Genomic DNA, 5,381 nt, shown 5'->3' with positions numbered 1-5,381 from the left:
GATTTTTTCTTGTTAATGTCAATATATAAGTATATTATGTTTTCTTAATTACAGAATATTTTAAATAAAGAGTGGATAAATATACCGTGACAATTCGTAACAAGTTGTGGAAATTAATAAATCAGTTACAAATTATCTATCAACCCTTTGAAGGAAATAAGGGGTAGTGTCACGTAATCAACCAATTAACACTACCACGCTAGCCCTCAGGCGTTAAGTAAGGTGCACGCAGAGCTACAATTACATGCTTGATCGGTCGCGTGTGCACACTGCAACCACTTCGAGTTATCTAGAATGAAAAACAATGAAATATGTATAATGGGACCCAGGTTTTACTTCGAGAGATCAGGAACCTCGAGAGATCGGAATTCGAGAGATCAAGAGTAAATTTGCTTAGTTATATAGAGAAAAAACTTGGGACCATGAATTTAGTTCGAGAGATCATTTTTGAGAGATCGAAGTTCGAGCCAGCGAGTGTCACCTGTACAATTATGCACAGAATAACAAAGATTTCAAAATTGTCAAAATATTGTGCAAGTTCACGTCGTCTAATAATACCAACTATCAATATTGTTTAAGACATACAATAAAAATCAAAACAAATGATAATGAATTAAAAAAATTCTGATGTAAATGAAGCAATAAATCATGAAGTTATTTTACGCAGAACTAATTCATTTGGTTGTTGTATAAGCCACTCTTTAAAAAATCTCGCCTATAAATCAACCATTGAACCTAAACGAAAATAAGGAAGTTCACAACAAATTGGAAGAAATCCTTTTAAGTGTTTCCCTTTAAAATCGTATTCAAACAAATGATTGGCTTATGATTGTGTTATTAAAAAATGTAATTGTAAATTAATTACTGAAGTCAATAGGTTATTTTTCCTAAAACATTATATTTTAATTCATACATCAGTATACTTTTTGTGCATAGCAAAACAATATTGCGTTTATGTATTAAGATTTATCGGGTAAAAATATATTTCTACTCGAATGAAAAATACACTTTTGAAAAATCTTGTTTGGGATCCTACGCCAACTTATCAATTATAACTCTGTCGACAACGCTGTTGAAATCACGAAATTAAAAAGAACAAAAAATACTTGTCCAATTAAACGACGAGAAAGGGTGCACCATTCTACATATTTATTTGTTACACCCTTATCAAAACATCCATCTATAGAGTTCTTGCTAAAATGTCTATCCTATTGATTAAATTATCAATACTATTTTATAAAAGAAGTTAATTTAGAGTAGTTAAATGAATTTAATTTGGGGAAAGAATGCTAAATAAAGGTCAACTATAAATTTTTGAAAATTTTGAGTTGTTCAGTGCTTCCATAATGTTAATGAAATTATTAGATCCCACTCAGTTAAATTACTAATGCCTTAAAAATAATAATGGTTTGTTCCCGCTTTTATGTTTATCAAAAAGTAGGGTCAGTATGTTGGATTTTTTTTCCGAATTTTTTTTTCTCTTTATTTCATTATATATTTATATTTAGCAATATTTGTACGTGTAATTTTGGTACTGACATTGCTGAATGGTATATTTTATCTTTTATATTAAGTTGAACACCTTCTGAATTCTTTTATATTTATTTTCATTACGAAACATGCTATATGTTTTTACAACTAACACTGGTATGTCCGTTCTAATGAAGTTAAGGTTATGACGGGAAGCAATTGTCTACTTATACTCGAAAAAAGAGTGCGTCATTGTGTGGTGACGTAGTGGATATATCAATAACCCAACTACCATTATCAGGTGATAAAATAATAAAAAAAAAATAGGTAGTTTGGTAAAATTAGTACATTAGGCATACGTTTTGCAAACATATGCCCAATGTTACGAAACCACCTTTTTATTTTTATTTTGGTAAACGGTGTACCCACATGATTCATGCAAAGCTGGGACACAGCTGTGTATTAAATTATGATCTTTGTAAACGAAATATTATAAGTAATCCACTATGTGGTAAAACAGTAGATGTGTATCGTTTCTTCTTTTTTGTGTAAAAACTTCTCTAGAGGGGGAAACAAAATGTTTGATCAATGATTCATTTTAGATTTATTCAATATTGACACTATAAATAAATTAACTTTTATATGGTAACGACAACATAACTTTAAATATTAACAAAAGCATTTTTGCTTCTGTGCATAAGTTAATATATACGAATCTTTGAAACTCAAATGATATGTCTTTGTGTATTTCAATATCATAATATATTCTCTTTTGTTCTAAATTCATGCGCAATACAATTTTTGTTATATTTACGGAGAGGTAGTAAGTTGTTAGAACTTGTTTCTGGTCCTTTTGAGCAATCAATAAAATATGTTCAAATCAAAACATGAGGTAACGGAAGTGTATGCTGAAAGTTGGATTTGCAAGACCTTTATAATATGTTTAATGGTGATACTGTTAAGGTGAGCGCAGTAAAGAGCAAGAATTACTACCTTCTGACAATTATAAACTAACTTAAGAGATTTTTTTTGAGAGAGAGATTTTAGAATTTCATAAAATTTCTAAGTTTAAAAAAATTTTGGTCATAAGTGTAAACGATTAATAATATATTTCTTTTGTACCTTTTTGTCATCTGACTTTTATATTTTTTACGGGTTGAAATTTTTTAAAATTGATTTATTTTCGAATTTTAAATATAAATAATGTATCCGTGCTCCCGGTCTCTGTTTGTACGTGTGTAATTTCCCATTTTCCAATTTGATGGTTTGACAATATGCAATATCTACATAGATTATTTTAAATGTTTATTTTTTCTATGTTCTTTTTTCATTTAGTTCAAAATAATGAAACTAACTTTGATAGCAATATATTTTTTAATGTTCCTACTTATCTTTACTGTACATGTATGCAAAATTAGCTTAAGATTGGATAGATATGATTGTAAAGTATACTTAAGTCGTCAAAATTTCTTTTAAAAAGTTAGAGTCGGCGGTCAAAGCTAGGGTCGCACAGGGGAAAGTGGAAGCAAACCCCTTTTTCCTTTGGCCGTTTAATATGCAGCCGACACTCTGAAACGACACTAAGCGTTTTCATCTTTAAACCAAAAATTACTTTCGCAGTAACAAGTGTATATTTTTTCAAACGAGTGCAAAATACCATTAGAATAGAGGAATACCAAATCAATCTCTTTATAAATGTTTAATTGCATTTTGTTTCTTTTATAAATGTATCGGAATACAAACTGCATTAATTTCTTGACACCATGACCAAATAAACTTCATGGATTCTTCATCTACAAAAGGAAAAATAATTACTTAATATTTAAATATGATTCATGCAATTTTCTCATAAAAACAATGTGCTTGTATTAATGACATCTACATTTTAATTTCATCTGCAATAAATGTGTTACATACATCTAGTCACGATAACGACAGTACGGATAGTCCTGGAGATAACAATCGGGTAAGCCAAAACACTCACAACAATCCAAAAACGGTGGCATGCATATCGGTACGGAGTCTGTAAAATCAAAGGTAAAGAAAGAAAAAAGTGTTTACAGGAAAAACAAATAGAAAAGGTATATTTGTCTCGAAAATTTGACAATTTCTGTTGTTCGTGTCGTTAGCCATTTTAAGTGCTTTATATTTTCAGTTTACTAGCTTAGTATCTATAAATTAGATCCGACACTTTAAAGATGCCTAAAGTTGTTGATATATATATATATATATATATATATATATATATATATATATATATATATATATATATATATATATATATATATATATACTTTATATTTAAGGTGACAAGTTTTATTTTAAGAAAAACATTCAGATTTGAAATATACTATATTTTTAATGACTATAAAGGCGAGTTAAGTCAAACGAATAAAACCTTTATCAATCACTCTTTTAAATACACCGCAGTTCATTTAATAAGTTTGAAATGAATATGTATTTGAAAGAAACATTTTAATAGTTTCATACTTAGTTAATATTTTTTAAATGAAATATTTGAATAAAAAATAACATTAATTGTCCCATGATCATCAAAGTGATTGTTTAAAAATATAATAGGCTATAACTCACCTGTTCGAAAAACACAAAAACCCAGTAAGACAACTAAGCATAGTTGCAATATCAAGAATACGCTGCATGCCATTTTATCGACCTCTGTTTAAGTAACGTTTGCAAAGTTTGTGTTTTGCTTTAAAGCTCCGCTTTGAATACTTTTGAAACACAATAATTAACCAAAATTCTGAAAGAATGGGTTTTTCACAAATTATTTTTCGTGAACACACTCCATAATTTAATCACTATTTTTTTAGGTGCTCTCTGGCTTATTATTCATTTTGTTTTTTTGATTTTATTTATTTAACAGTGTTTTTACCGGAAAATTGATAAGTTTGTTCAGGTCCCCTTACAAGATTTTTTGAATGTGGAAAAACTTTTTTACAGGATTAATCAAACTACATTAACGCAATATTGATTTTCTCTGCAAATGAATAAATTAACATTAAGGAAAAACCCAACATCTATTGACTTAAAGAAGTAATTAAAAAACAGTCAATAAACAGTCCTTAAGGACACAAGCATACGTCAATAACTGTTTTCAATATGAATTAAATGGGGAATACTTAACGGACTTTCTCCTAAGATTTACCGTACTTTCGTTTGGTTCAACGGTTGATTTATAGGCGAGAAATCATTATAAATTATAATAGAGTGGCTTATGCAACAACTTAATGAATTAGATCTGCGTGAATTAAAATTATGATTCATTGCTCCCATTACAAAGTAGATTTTCAATTCATTATCATTTGTTTTAATTTGTTTTTTTATACAACTTACATGAACTTACATAAATTGTTTGTACAATTTTCACTAGAAAAATGTCTAAAGGTGTTAAACATCAACAAGTGAGTCTACGCTGTTCTCTGTATGATAAATAGAAACAATTATGTGATATATAATGCAAGTTGTTCCACACTAAAACACCCACGTTGGAATTTTTCAAATGATAAAAATCCTTTTTTAGATATATGTACTCTGTCTTTTTGTCCTGAAATCATACCTACATGTACCTACCTACTCACACACGCTATATCTCTTTCGCAACGAGTTTTGCGTTGAGATAATAAATGTCATTCACGAAAACCTCCATTTTTTCTTAATCAAAATAGCCGCAACCGTGCACCAGGTTCTATTCGAAGTAATGTAGGGTTTAACGGTATTTAACAGCGCATTTCTGATTTTTTTTTTTACAAAGTAATATCCTTACTGTGCTCAGCCGTCCTCCAGATCATGCTTGAATGCTGAACTGAGCTGGGAACTGTTAAGACAAAACATAAACAACATGTTACAGCGCCAAATCATTTGTATGAATTCGAAGTAATTCATTCATTTTT

The 5,381-nt window shown here is 29.2% G+C and overlaps 1 long non-coding RNA gene across 1 annotated transcript; it reads right to left on the bottom strand.

Annotated features, from left to right (window-relative positions):
* Positions 1–3,154: 3,154 nt before the first annotated feature.
* LOC105325051 (uncharacterized) lies at positions 3,155–3,474 on the bottom strand. The gene is made up of 2 exons (XR_010712025.1): positions 3,388–3,474; positions 3,155–3,263 (listed from the first exon to the last, which is right to left on the bottom strand). It is a non-coding gene; the product is annotated as an uncharacterized lncRNA (long non-coding RNA).
* Between the last annotated feature and the right edge of the window lie 1,907 nt (positions 3,475–5,381).

The sequence above is a fragment of the Magallana gigas genome, chromosome 3 (genome assembly GCF_963853765.1).
Source record: "Magallana gigas chromosome 3, xbMagGiga1.1, whole genome shotgun sequence".
In the NCBI taxonomy this organism is placed as follows: Eukaryota; Metazoa; Mollusca; class Bivalvia; order Ostreida; family Ostreidae; genus Magallana; species Magallana gigas.
The sequence above is the reverse complement of the archived record's forward strand: the minus strand, read 5'-3'. Positions and strand labels throughout refer to the sequence as shown.